We start from the raw sequence: 15,165 nt of genomic DNA, 5'->3' as shown, positions 1-15,165 counted from the left end.
GCAAATAATAACTTATAAAATATTGAAAAAATGCTGAAAGGTAACTACATTATGAAGACCTTTGAAAATAAATAGAGAATTTGTATTTAATTCTGAGAGCAAAGGGAGTCAGTGTAATTTACTGACTGTGTGTAGGCAATGGTATTGACTTTGATTGGATTTACTTATTAAAAAAATTACTGGGCTAGCAAAAAAGGGAAGAGCACATAATCATAAGGAGAAATTGTAAGCCTTTGGTAGCAGATTGACTATGGGGATGTGTGAAATTGACTATGGGGATGAGATGACACAGATTCGTTGTTTCTTCCTTTCTTCCTTCCTTTTCTTTCTTTTTCTTTTTTCTCCTCTCTGACTCTCTCCTCTTTCCCCCTTGTCTAATTATCCAAATTTCCCTTCTTCCACTTTCTGCATTGAAGAAAAAAAAGGCAAAACAAAACAAATCTTTTGCAACAAATATGCTTAAGCAACCAAATCAAAATCACATCATAGTTGATCAATGCTCTTAAGGATTTTGAACTATTGCTTCTTTACTATGTTGCTATATATTTTTATTTTCTTCAGTTTTTGTTCACTCTTAGTCTGTCACACATCTCCTTAAGCTGTTCCAGAATCACTCCTTTTTTTATAATTCCTAACTCTTTCTTTTTTTATATAAATGTACTATATTTTCAGCAATTGCCTTTTTGATAAATTTCCCCCTTAATATCTATCTTTCTGTCATGACAAAAATAAATAGTTTATATAAATACTTCTTATTCTTGTAAATTATTTTCTTCTTTGATCTCTTTTTCATATTACTAGTGTTATTTCTGGGTAATGGGGTAGACAATTCTTTATATCTTTGGAGTTTTTTAACTGTTTTCCATAACAGATAGGAAGATAAAGCTGTACTTTTTTAAAATTAAGAATTGTTCATTGTTTCCCAAGAAACGCCATTCCCCGCAAACTCCAAAAGCCAACAAATTATGAGTCTAGCCAAAATGTTGAGGGGCAGAATCCACAGAAAGACTGAGTGATAATTTTCCTTGTCCAAGATACCTGATATGTTCTGCAGGAAAGATGTGTTTCACTGAAAATGGGGTTTGGAAAAAAGCTGTGGCTGCTCAGCCCTGCCCAGCCCATCCCAGACTAGCCCAGGGATCACCTGAAACAGCTTGTAGGGGCTGTGAGAAAACTCTGCTACACCAGAATGAGTGTGGAATGAGGAGCACTGGCCACAGAACCTGCAGCTAGAATCAGGGGAAATCAGCCTGTACCTCCGGAGCACAGCCCACAGACAGTAAAGGGGTCAGGGGAGATTGTAGAAATCTCTCTGATCTCCCTGGAGCAGGGCTCTGCTGTATGCCCACACTGAGATCCAAGTTTCAGTTTGACCTTCCATATTAAGATAGCAGGACTCCTCCTCACAGCTCCAGGGCAGAAGAGAGTGCTGTGGTCATTCACACATCAAAGCACAGGCAAGAGAGCATAAGACTTTGGAGGAATAAAGTTCCCAGTGGAGTGTGCCAAAATAAAAAAAAAAAACCAAACTGGGTGTCCCAATGATATTCAAAAGCTCAGGAAACACCCCCAAACCAGGCACAGGCTGGAGAAATGAGTAAACAGAGAAAAAAGAGGAATACCCTTGAGAAATTCTTTGTCTATGATCACAAGCATCCTCCTTGATCTGAAGATGAGGAAGAATAAGCTCCTGCATCTAACGACTCCATGAAAAACAAAAGTTGGGCTCAGGCCATGACAGAGCTCAAAAAAACATTTTGAAAATCAGGAAAGGGAGATGGAAGAAAATTTGGGAAAAGAAATGAGAGATAAAGGAAAAACATGAAAAAAGAAGTCAGCAGCTTAGTCAAGGAGATCCAAAAAATACAGAAGAAAATAGCATGTTAAAAACCAGCATAGATAAAATGGATAAAAAAGTTCATAAAGTTATTGAGGAGAAGAATGCTCTAAAAAGTAGAATTGGCCAGTTGGAAAAGAAGATAAGAAATCTCTCTGAGGAAAACACATCCTCAGATGTTGATTGGAGCTAAAGGAAGCTGATGATTTTATGAGAAGTCAAGACACAATACTTTAACATCAAAAGAATGAAAAATTAGAAGAAAATGTGAAACATCTCATTGAAAAAAAAACAACTGATCTGGAAAACAGATCCAGGAAATGTAACCAAAAATTATTGGGATGTCTGAAAATCATGATCAGAAAAAGACCCTTTACCTCATTTTTAAATAAATCCTACATAAAAATTGCCCTGATATCCTAAAAGCCGAGGGCAAAATAAAAATTGAGAGAATCCACCCATCTCCCCCAGAAGAGATCCAACAAAAACAACCAACCCCAGGAATATTATAGGCAAGTTCCAGAACTCCCAAGTCAAAGAGAAAATATTACAAGCAGCCAGAAGGACACAATTCGAATATGGTGGAGCTGCAGTCAGGATCACACAGGACTAAGCAGCAACTACATTAAGAGCTCGTAGGCCTTGGAATATAATATTCTGGAAGGCAAAAGTCCTTGGTATGCAACCAAGGATCAATTATCCTGCAAAACTGAATGTCTTGTTCCAGGGTAAAAGATGGACTTTCAATGAGCCAGGGGAATTTCAAATGTCCCTGTTGAAATGACCAGAGTTGAATAGAAAGCTTGACCTTCAAATACAGGACCCAGGTGAAGCATAGAGAGCAGAATATGAGTGACTTAATGATGATGATGAACTGCATGTATTCCTGCATAGAAAAATGATACTGATAATATTTATATGAAACTTCTCATTTAATAGAGCAGGGACAAGGAGCTTTTATATATGAAGCACAGGAGGGAGCTGAATCTGAATATATATAAAAATGGTATTAATGGAGTCAATGGCTAAAAGGATAATGTATTGGGAGTAAGAGAAAGGAGAGGTGGAATATGGTAAGATATTTCATATAAAAGATATATATTTTTTTCAATGAGCTTTTGCAATGATATGGGAGGGAGGAAGATGAGGGGGAATGAGGGAACCTTCACTCTCATCAGAAATGTTTCAGATTGGAACAGCATACACACTCAATAGGGTATATAAATCTAGAGTAAAAAGGAGAGAAGGGGGAAAGGGGGAAGGGGGAGATGTGGGTGATAGAGGAGAAGGTAGATCATAGGAGAGAACAGTCAGCTATAACACCTTTTCTTGTTTACCTCTTGTAAGGGGCTGGGATTGGGTACCCTGTACAGGACCACAGGGCTGAGTGGTGGCTAGGTCTCAGGGGTTTTATGTGGGCTCAGGACCTCTTGGCACCATGGTTTGTGTTCAGTCTGCTGCACTACTCAGCTACCCTACATACTTTTCAGAAAAGGGACATAATGAAAGGAGAGAGAAAATATATGGATGTTAGTGAGGATGAATGAATGGAGGGAATTACAATCAGCAACAGCAACAGTAGAAAAAATATAGAAGTAACTTCTATGATGGACTTATAATGTGACCCACCTGAGACAGAGCTGATAGTATCAGAACACAGACTGAAACTATTTTTTTTCTTTCCTTTACTTCATTTCTCATGAGGGTCTATGTTTTTGGGGGAGGTATTATGTTTACTCTTAAACAAGAATATTTTAGTAATGTATTAAAAAACCCACTTGTATAAAAATATCCATAGCAGCTCTCTTTGTGGTGACAAAGAATTGGAAATTAACATAAATATCCTTCAATTGGGGAATGGTCAAACAAAATGTGGTATATGTATGTGATGGAACACTATTGTTCTATTAGAAACCAGGAGGAATGGGAATTCAGGGAAGCCCAGAAAGATTTTCATGGACTGATGCTGTGCAAGATGAGCAGAACCAGAGGAACAGTGTGTACCCTGGCAGAAACATGGGGGTGATGACCAACCTTGATGAACTTGCTCATTCCATTAGTTCAACAATCAGGCACAATACTTTATTTTCTTCCTTAGGGATATGATTTCTCTCTCATCACATTCAACTTAGAACAATTTATACCATGGAAACAATGTAAAGACTAACAGACTACCTTCTGTGGGGGGTGGAGGGAGAGAAGCAAGATTAGGGGAAAATTGCAAAACAAATCCAAAGAAAATAATTGTTATATCTGGGGCAGTCATTAGAGATCATAACATTCATAGCCCTCAAATGATATAATGGACATTAAAGTCCTGCTTTAAGGACCTTAGTATTAAGAAAAGTGATTTAGCAAAGGTACATAGATAGTAAGTACAAGAGTAAGATTTTAACCCAGGTCTTTTTACTTTTAGTGATCATATTCAATGATTTTTGGTTGATTATTTGATATCATGAAGAGAATTTATTTCCTCATTACTTGTACCCCAATCCGCAATAATGTAGAACCAATAATACATCACTGGATCTATAATATTTTAGATGTGGCTATTTTCTTCATGGATGTGGATTGTAACCTAAAAATTCTTATGCATCCTATGAAATTTTGAGGTTTTCTCATAATTTCACCCCAATAGTTCCATTTTACATCCTGTATCTTTCTTATATTTTTATCACATTATATTAGCACATGGCCTGACTACATCTTATCTCTTGTTCTATCTATGTGATAAGACCATTAACCCTCTCCATAATTATGCATTATTTTGATGATTTCCTTTACACTATTCCATCTTTTTTTATTCATAATGTGTTAGAGTCTATTCTCACCATAGGCATCTCCAAAACTCTCTGAGTTGTCTTCAACTGAAATTCTTTTGAAATTGTATTGTTCTGTGACTCACAGTCATACAATAACACTAAGAGAATCTTGGTGTGAAGCATATGGGTCCTCTGTTTCTGGGAGCTCTTCCATATATTCTGGCTGGCAGATGATATTATACAAGGTAGTATCAAGGAACATGGTAGAACCTCCAAAATTAAATCCATCACCATTCAGAAAAATGTGACCTGATTATCCACTTAAAAAAATAAAATGGGTCAACAATTAAAGAATGTTCATAACTTCTACTAGATTGGGCAGACAACCCATACAATTTACCTTTAGAATATATGCTTTCTATGTATACATGTGTATATGTATACATCCACATAACAAGATATATTAATGAATATATATAGCCATATATACAAAAATTGAGTGAAATGTGCATATTTTACATTTTAATACATATATGCAGTGCTGTATTTATATATATATGAATTTGAAACATTTATATATTCTTTGAAATATATACTTCTATGTATATATATATTGTATATAATATATACATATAGATTTATATATTCATTGACATACACATGTGTGTTTAGGAAACAGTTGATATATGAGACAGAATGAGTATATTTACATTCTTGTATGTTTTCTAAATTCGATCATTGAATTAAATAAAATCATTTCAACTTTCTATAGAAATATGTTCACTGAGTTAAGATTTAACATAATTTCATGGAAGATTGTTATAAGAAACATGCATTTTAAGAATGTTTATGTGCCTTTTGAAAAACCATAGGAGAACAGATTGTCCGTTAGCTTATCCAGTCGCTTATATAAGAAACTACATAAATTCTACTTCTAAGTTAGTGCCAAAAAAAAAAAGTCAGATGAACTTGGATGGGTATTTTGTTTATAAAATGAGGATGATATTTCCAGACATATTTCCATTTTTGCTTCAGTTGCCAGGAAGCTCAGAACTAAATCCAGTGCCCAGTGACAGCAACTTCTCCATGCTAAATAACAGGTAACATTGATTTTCTTCCTCCTTTTAACTTGTATTCTGTTGTCAACTCCAGTTAGCCTAACTTAAATATTTTTAAATTCATAAACCCAATTCATTCATCTTGGTATATGGGAAAGGTAAAACTCTTAAATCAATCATTCAACCAAACTACCAGCATAGCATGTGCATGTAATAAATATCCTCCATATAAAGAGTAAATAAGAGCATCAATGAATATTTAATAAAATTATACTTTCCTAGGTAAAATATATGTTTTATTCTTTGAAGCTACATCTTTATTTATTTACCCCAGACATACAGAAAACTATTTTTGAGTCACCTAGTAACCTCTTGTTTTTCCTCTATAATGTGTATTCTTCTCTATTTATATGTTTTAAGGGTAAGAAATTTCACTTTTATAAAAATTTTTGGGAAGGCTAGGTGGCACAATGGATAGAGTACTAGCCCTGGAGTCAGGAGTACCTGAGTTCAAATCTGGCCTCAGACACTTAGTAATTACCTAGCTGTGTGGCCTTGGGCAAGCCACTTAACCACATTGCCTAGCAAAAAACAAGTTATCTAGCTGTGTGGCTTTGGGCAAGCCACTTAACCTCACTGCCTTGTAAAAACCTAAAAAAAAAAAATTAATTAGTTTACCCAGTTCTTAGAATAGTACCTGATCAAAAGTTGTGTTCTTGGCTTGATAACATTCACTCATTGCTTCCTCCTTCTTGAAGATCAGATATTTAATGAATATTGCATATTTTTGCATTTGAATTTAATAACTATAATTTCAAATTAATAAATTTGCTCTTTCTAATCTTATTAGATTTAATAAATTGTAAAATATCACTGGATCGAGGATTAAAAACTGGAAAGAATTTTAAAGCCCATGTAGTCCAAGACAATCATTTTACAGATGAGTAACTTGAGGTTGGAATAGTTAAGTGACTTGATCATTACTGAACAATTAGTGAGTTATCTAATGCATCAGTCAAGGCTTCCAGATTCCATACTCAGTCCTGGAACACAGGTCTCATAATGATAACATTGAACTTTTCCTTGTACCCTACTGCTACAAAATACATTAAAAAAGTGATACATTGCGTTTACCCATAGAGTCGCAGGAAATCATATTCAGTCATTCTCAATTCAAAACCAATAATGGTAGCTCTAACAGTGAGCCTTTGATTAGCATTCAGAAGTTTTCAAAGTGCTTTTCCTATAGGGGCTCTTTCAATCTTTAATCATAATCTCATGAAACTGCTACTAATAATTTCTCAATTTTGCAGTTCAGGAAATTGAAGTAGAGCAAGGTCAAGTAACTTGCTCATGGTCATTCAATGAACAAATGATTTGGGCAGCATTTTGAATTCAGCTCTTTCTATCTCCAAGTTCCATTGTCCAGCTGTTATGGTTGCCTCTTAAGTAAATGTATCTGACTTGCACCAGGAATATTAATCATTGTATGAAAGCTTTTACTTTTCTCTTTTCTTGGTCCGTATGTCAAAAACAAAACCATATATCCTCTGGGTTATTTACAAGGATCATCTGTGAAATTCTAGAACTATTATATGGGTTGAATCATTAAACCTGTGTGATACCCAGGAATATATAATATTTGGGGAGTTGCTCAATGAATACTTATCTATATTCTTTCAGTACACTGAAACTAGCAGGTGGTGGGGAACATGGTAGGCAGTTTTGGGAGGTGGTTTAGCACTTTGGGGACACTAGGGTTCGATTTCTGGTGTTGCAATTCATGAGAAAACTAAAGTATCTAACATGTTCCTAGGGACTCATTGATGACTAGGAGTATCTGGCTCATCATGACAAGATGATGAGACAGCAGTCCTGGGAATGTCATCCTCTGGTGATGAGCACTTAGGGAAAAATAAACTATTACATTCAGGACATCCTCTGCATTTTCTTGGAGTCTTCTTTGTGTGTGTGGAAATCTGAGGAAATGAGATTTTAGTGGCATTTCCTTAGTTTATGCACTGAGGAGTAGGATTATTGTCATATATTTCAACATGAATTCAGTTTATGTATCTGAGCTCTATAGTTTTTATTTGTATATGAAAATCACATGGTTTAGTTTGTTTAAAGTCTGAGTGAAATTTATTTTATATTTGTGACAGTACAATAGCTATGATAAGAACTCCCAAAGCAACCTATGAATTCTCTAAGTCTCAGAATACTCTTTCATGTTACCACATCAAAGTTCATAGAAGGTAATTTTGAAAAGAAAGTTGAATTATTTACTTAATTCATTTTAGGCAGCTTTAAAAATAGCATAAATTCAAGTTTAAAACTATAAACCGTCACAGCATTTTGGAACAGTTCAATGGGTCATCTACCCATACCATCCATAGCCTGAGCAATACAAGATAATAAGACCTCCCTCAGAAGCAAAACAGTTTTTATATCAAATACACAGATAATAAAATACTACATTGCCACAAGATAGGTGGTTTTCTTGATGTCTGCATTGCATTCAGAAATGTAGTTTACAACCTATCCATCCTGCCTATCCGTCCCTGACTCCCATCTTGGTCTGCCTATAATTTCACTGCTTGGTGCCTGCCCAAAATAAATAAGTGGGCTTTCAATAGATCATTTACTTGAGAATCATTTTCCAGCACCTACTAGGCACCAGACAGTAAACTTGGTACTAGAAGAAAATGCACAGATATTCACACATACATATACATAGACATGCATGTATGCATATAATATATAATACAAACAAAATTAAATAATTCATATGTTCATGGAACTAACAGTCTAATCAAAGAGATAAATTTATAACATTATAGACATATGCAAAATATGTACACAGTAAAGGGTACTTATTGAGCCATCTACATGAACCATTGGAGTAGGAATAGTATTAAAAAAGATTTCATTTGTGGTGGCTAGGGGGCACAGTGGATAGAGCACTGGCCTTGGAGTCAGGAGTACCTGAGTACAAATCCAAACTCAGAGACTTAATAATTACCTAGCCGTGTGGCCTTAGGCTAGCCACTTAACTCCATTGCCTTGCAAAAACTAAAAAAAAAAAAAAATTAAAATTTCATGAATAAGATGGAAACAGCTGATTCATGAAGGAAAGCAGCCATTAACAATAGGTGAAAGTAAGGAAGGAATGCAGCCTAAGCATGTCAAACACCCAGTGCAAAAGCAAAAAGACTGGAGAGGAAGTTTCAAACACCCATAAAAAGAAATAGGACAGAATAGATGGATAATACTGTATAAAGAGGAGTAATGATAAGAATGGTGGAAAAGAAGAAAAGTGCAGATTGAAAAGAGCTTTAAATTTCAAACAAAAGATTTATATTTAATCCTTGAATTAATTAGACACAACTATTGCATGCTGAGTAGTTGGAAGACAAATTCAGACTTGAACTTTACAAAAATGATTATGGCAGTTATATTGGAGATGGAGAAGAGAAAGAAAGGATGTATTCTGGGATTCTAATTGCTAATATGATATTCTAGGTGACAGTTAATTAGGACTGGAAGTAGAGGAAAAGAGATAGATGTGATAGAGACAGTGCAAAGTTAGATATGCCAACATTGGCTAAATAAATGATTATCTGGGATAAATGAGCCTGAGGAATCCAGGATATAATAAAGTTTGTTAAACTGATTGAATGAAATGATAATGATACCCTTGAAATTTCACAAGAGGGGAAGATTTGGGGGGACAAGTAATCATTTTTGCTTTGGAAAGCATGCTTAGTTTGAGATTATCAGTTAACCCCTAGTCCTGTTACTTGATGAGCCCATCTATGTTTTCTTTTCTATTATAGATTTTCCCCCAACATCCTTTACTGAATCATTGCTTATTTGTAAAGTGCTGCAGCTCTTTCATATTCACTGAATGATTCTCCTTTATGATTTAGATGACCTTCAGCTTTAATTCTGTACCCTCCTATGCCTCACAATCACACAATACCATGGGAAGAATATTGGCATATGAAAAATCAGAAAAAACTTAGTGTTATTAAAAATATAGACATCTATAATTAAAAACAAATCCTGAAACCAAATGCAAAAAGCAATTCAACTCATTTTCTTCCATCCATTCATTTTCATGTTGAATTCATTGATTATGCCTACTTCATGCATATAGATTAATGATCAAATTATATGAACTATTCATTATCCACCTATCATATTCTCAACTATAGTGCATGTTCATCCATTTAACTTAATCCAACATCTCTAAAATTTGAGTAGAGGAAGAAAAGTCCAGAATTGCTTGAATGCATATTGGAATGAAAAGTGTGATCACCACACTTACATTTAGGAAGATCTGAGTTCAAATTTTGACTCTGAAATTTTGTACCTAAGTGACCTGGAGTATGGTATTTCCGCTTATTTGTACAATGATTTCAATAGCCCTTAATCTATCCACTTCCTGGATCTTTCCATGTAGAGAATTCTTTGGAGGAAAAATAATGCAAGTAAAGGTAAGTTATTACATAAACTCAATTTGAAAGCTGGTCTTGAGTTAGCAACAATTTTGTGGTGTGGATCCTGAGGTAAAGGAAATTAGCTCTGCTATCAGACTGTTGTCATCCATTTGTGCCCAAATCTTTGTGGTATTATTTTGGGGTTTTCTTGGAAAAGATACTAGAGTGGCTTGTCAGTTCCCTTCTCCAGTCCATTATCCAGATGAGCAACTAATCCAACAAGTATTAAATAACAAGCTCAGGGACACACAGCTAGTAAATGACTGAGATCGGATTTGAACCCCAAGATGATTCTTTGTTGGATAACTTTGGATATTCTTCCTGATTCATTTTTTTTTTTAGTTTTTATTTGTTTTGGTTTTTTGCTAGGCAATGGGGTTAAGTGGCTTGCCCAAGGCAACACAGCTAGGTAATTATTAAGTGTCTGAGGTCAGATTTGAACTCAGGTACTCCTGACTCCAAGTCCCATGCTCTATCCACTGCACCACCTAGCCACCCCCAGTCTTTCTGATCCTAAGCTCAGTGTTCTAGTCACTGTGTCCACTAGTTGACTCTTACCATTAGAGTGGATCACCTTTAAGATTTCTCCCAATTCTGAGACTCCATTGGCTGTGACCATAGGCAGGATATGTTCAGACATACAGTCTTAATAATCTAGATTAAGCTGTTTGACATATGAATAATGAGTCAGTTATGATAAAAACAATAAAGAAATCATTAAAACTAAACAGTGCTTAATTTTGCATAATCATGTGAGCTCACCAGCTTTCTTTGATCATTTCATATATCTTAATCAATTTCATGGCATAAGTAAATGTATTAGAAAATTACCCATGCATACAAATCCAGAGGAATCAGCCAATATTATTTTTCCTTTCCTTTCTAATTAAAAAGGAAAAGAAAAGAAAGTAATCTGAATTACTTGCTAAGTAAAGAACATTTATACTCCATTGGAATTCAGATGAATACTTCACTGTAATTACATTGACCTGCTATATTGTTACAATTCTACTTTAACTTAGAGTTCATAATTTCTGGGACACATCTTTAATGAAATGAGAAAACTTGATGGCAAGCCAAGTAGTTATAGTGAAAATAAAAAAAAATAAGATAGTTTCCCTTCGACAACCTCATCCTTTTGATTTGAAGCTATATGTATATTATAATTAAATAACACTTTAGAATCGGTATAATCTCCTCTGTGTGAGTACTGTATACCATGAGGGACTTTTTCAGATCTGGGATCTTATGTGATGTTCCTACCTACTCTGAAATTCTTTACTCCTGAGATTACAAAATATTTCTTTCCCTAATGGTAAATTGTTTGGTAAGAATTTTCTCCAAACTTGACTTGTTTTTCAGTCCATTCTTAGACCCATCTTCAATATATTCTTCTTATCTTATGACGTAAACTTTGATTTCCTATATGGCATAATAGTAAACCACGGATTAGGGACAAAGACTTTAGTGGCAAGAAACTTATTTTCTTGGTCTTCGGTAGCTGTGGAAGCAGCTGTGGCACCTGCAGAAGCACTTGCCAGGCAACATCATTCCAGGATGATATCTGTGGCACAGTCCTGGAAGCTTTGATTCTTCCAAGACTCCTACATTCAGCAATTAAACTGTTTCTTTGAGGATTAAAGGAAGGACGGTGGTCTAGGTGGTTTTGTTTTGACTTGCCTGGTGCATCCCACCTCTCCCTCCCTCAGGATGCATTGCTATTTTACCTAAGCTGGCTTGGCTTTAATGTGGATGACAGTTAGTGCTGATGGCTGTACTTTTTACACAAGAGTTGATTCCCTGGATAGCAGCTGAGAAATCTGCCCTGGAAGCAGTATTTTTTGTATTAGATGCTCTCCCCAACTATTGTCTTTCTCTACTTTACCTTGAATAAGTCTATAGTTTCTCCATGTTTATCTTCTTGAAGAGTCTGTAAACTTCTTGAAGAAAAAGATTATTTATTCCCACTATTTGTATTCCAAAATTGTATCACAGTGTCTATAATATAGTAGATGTTTATGCATCATTTGTTGATTGATTGATTGATTGAGAATCCTCTGTGACTGCCTTATCATGAAGAGACATTAGAACTGTACTTTAGGAAAGGAGTCTTAATATTGGACTGGGTAACTTAGGTCTGTCTGTTAGATTCAACAAAACACAAATTAACAATTATTAACTACCAGAATATAAAAGATTATCTCAGAATCATAAAACTTTGTAAATTACAGATGACAACACAGGTGAGTCTCTGTGCTAGAAATTCCTTTTTAGGATGTATACAAGCCATTATTTGCATATATATGTGCTGCTCATCACTGCGATCTAAGAAAAATATGGTTAATGCATACACCAAGGGAAAAATCCTATTTGGGGATATTCTTTCACTCCAGCAAAATAAGTACATATATAATGAATATACCTGCAATTATTTTGCAAAGTAATAACAACCCTTATATATTCCTGGAAGGACCTATACTTTTTTTTGAATGCTCTTTTTTTTTCAATTACATGAAAAGATAGTTTTCAGCATTCATCTTTTTATAAGTTATTGAGATTCACACTTTTGCCCTCCCTCCTCTCCTCCTTCCCCATTACAGTGAGTAATCTGATATAGATTATGCATACACAATTTGTTTAACCTATTTTCATATTATTTTTGTTATAGAAGAAAAATCAAAATATGAAAAAAAGATAAAAAGAAAAAACATAAGTCAAGTTTTTAAAATTGAAAATAGTATGGTTTGATCTGTATTCAGACTCCATAGTTTGTTTGTTTTTCCCCCTCTGGATGTGGGTGACATTTTCTATCACAAGTGATTTAGAATTGTCTTTGATCACTGAAATGATGAGATAAGCTAAATCAATCTTAGTGGATCATCCCACACTTTTGCTGTTAATATGAACAATGTTCTCCTGGTTCTGCTCATCTCACTCGGTATCAGTTCATATAAGTCTTTCCGTGATTTCTTACCAAGAAATAATACTCTATCACATTAATTTGTTCAGCCATTTCCCAATTGATGGAAATTCTTTTATTTCCAATTCTTTGCCTCTATAAAAAGGAATTGTTATAAATAATTTTGCATATGTGGGTGGTACCTAATTTTTTAATATTAAAAATTTTTTCTTATCCTTTCTAAGATAAAAACTGTTACCCAGGTATTAGTCAAAGAACCAATCAAAAGACCTAACGATATCAAACCAATTACCTAGGAACAGAGAACAAGCTTAGCTTCTCATTAAGCATATCATCCCAAAGTACAACACAGATAATTGGAAAATTGGTATTTAACTGTAACTCTTGTATGGTTGACTAATACCATTCCAAATGTATATTTGAGAAGTTAAGAAGTTTTTCCAAGTCTATGTAAGACTAGATTATTGTCAAATTATTGTCAAAAGACCAATAAAAAGGTCTGAAGAAATAAAACAAATGATCCAGGAGCAGAAAACACCACAGCATAATATGAAAAAAAATACAAAGGAGACACTGAGAATTGTAAAGCATGAATAAGAATTTCAGAAAAGAGTACAATATAATAGAAATAATCAACTTTAACTATGGTGCATCAGTTTGATAATTACATCAACTTTGTATGTGCATCCTCAGAGGCCCTGGAGAATTGCCTCTCTGAGAACTCTAACTGGTCCAGGTTAAGAGATCAAATTCAGTCACAGCTACTAATTATAGACTCTTTTTGATTGCTTGCCTATTTAATGTTGTAGTACTTGAATTCAATGAGTTGACAGCATAAGCATAAAAATGATTTGATGAAATATATTAATTCCTTGGACCAATCATTTTATCTAATTGGATGTCAGTTTCATAAGTTTTTAAAATTGAATAAACTAAATGATTTCCAAAACCCAAATATTCTGTGCATTCCATTTACTGCTAATACTTTATATTATTTCCACAAAGATTTTGAAACTACTGAGCAACAATTTTAATGAATAAATAAAGCAACTTTAATTTAATAAAATAAATAATAACTTTTCTTTTTCCCCCAAGAGATTGTAGGCATTATAGCAAAGAGGACTCTAAGATGAGATGAATTTGCAATAGTTAGAAATGTAAATGCTGTTATCTTCACTAAATAGTTAGTTATCATATCTACCTTGGGGCAAAACTGAGAAATGAAAAATAATTTGCTATTTTTAATGTGTTTTAATGCATTCATAATTTTTTTGTCTCCAATTTCTCCTTATGCAACTTAACTATCACTTTTTAACTGTACCACTGCAATATCTTCCTCATTATTTTCTCCGATTCCAGGTTCTCCCATCTCCAATTTATCCTTTACTCAGATATAGTGAAATTTCCAATACAATTCCATTAAAAGTTAAGATTTCAGGATCTTCCAAATTTCAACCAGGAAGACATTTGAAACCTGAAATCTCATTGAACAAAAATTAATTTTACCTGAAAGATATTTTAATGAAGACTGTGAAGTACAAGGTGTATCAGAAGGGACTCTTTTCTCAGTACAAACAAATCAATTCCTTTCTTGGAACAAATGTGAAAAAATTACTTCAAATAGAGTATATATTTTGACATAATCCTACTCATATACAACATTTAGCATTTTGTTCACCACCATAAGGAGAAGGGAGGGAACGGAAAGTGGTAGAAAAATGTGGAACTCGTAAACTTGTAAATGAATGAATGTGTAAGTTACCTTTGCATATAACTGGAAAAATAAAATAAAAATTTAAAAATAAAATTAAATAAAAGTAATTCTACACATAAAAGACAAACCTTTTTTTTTTCTGAAAAGGAAGATAAAAACATTAGGAAAACGTTTATAAAAAGTCCAGTGAGGTTTGATATATGGTTAAACCTTGTCACTGGTGGAGTAAGTGTAAGGAAGGGAAGAAAGAAAATCTAGAAAAGAAACATATTAGTATGCATTATGATCCAGGCACTGTGCTAAGAATTTTCAGAATGTTAGCTCAGTTTTGCTCATCAAAAAATTTCCAGAGGGTGAGTAATAATTCATTAC

The sequence above is a fragment of the Macrotis lagotis genome, chromosome 6 (genome assembly GCF_037893015.1).
Source record: "Macrotis lagotis isolate mMagLag1 chromosome 6, bilby.v1.9.chrom.fasta, whole genome shotgun sequence".
Lineage (NCBI taxonomy): Eukaryota > Metazoa > Chordata > Mammalia > Peramelemorphia > Peramelidae > Macrotis > Macrotis lagotis.
The sequence above is the reverse complement of the archived record's forward strand: the minus strand, read 5'-3'. Positions refer to the sequence as shown.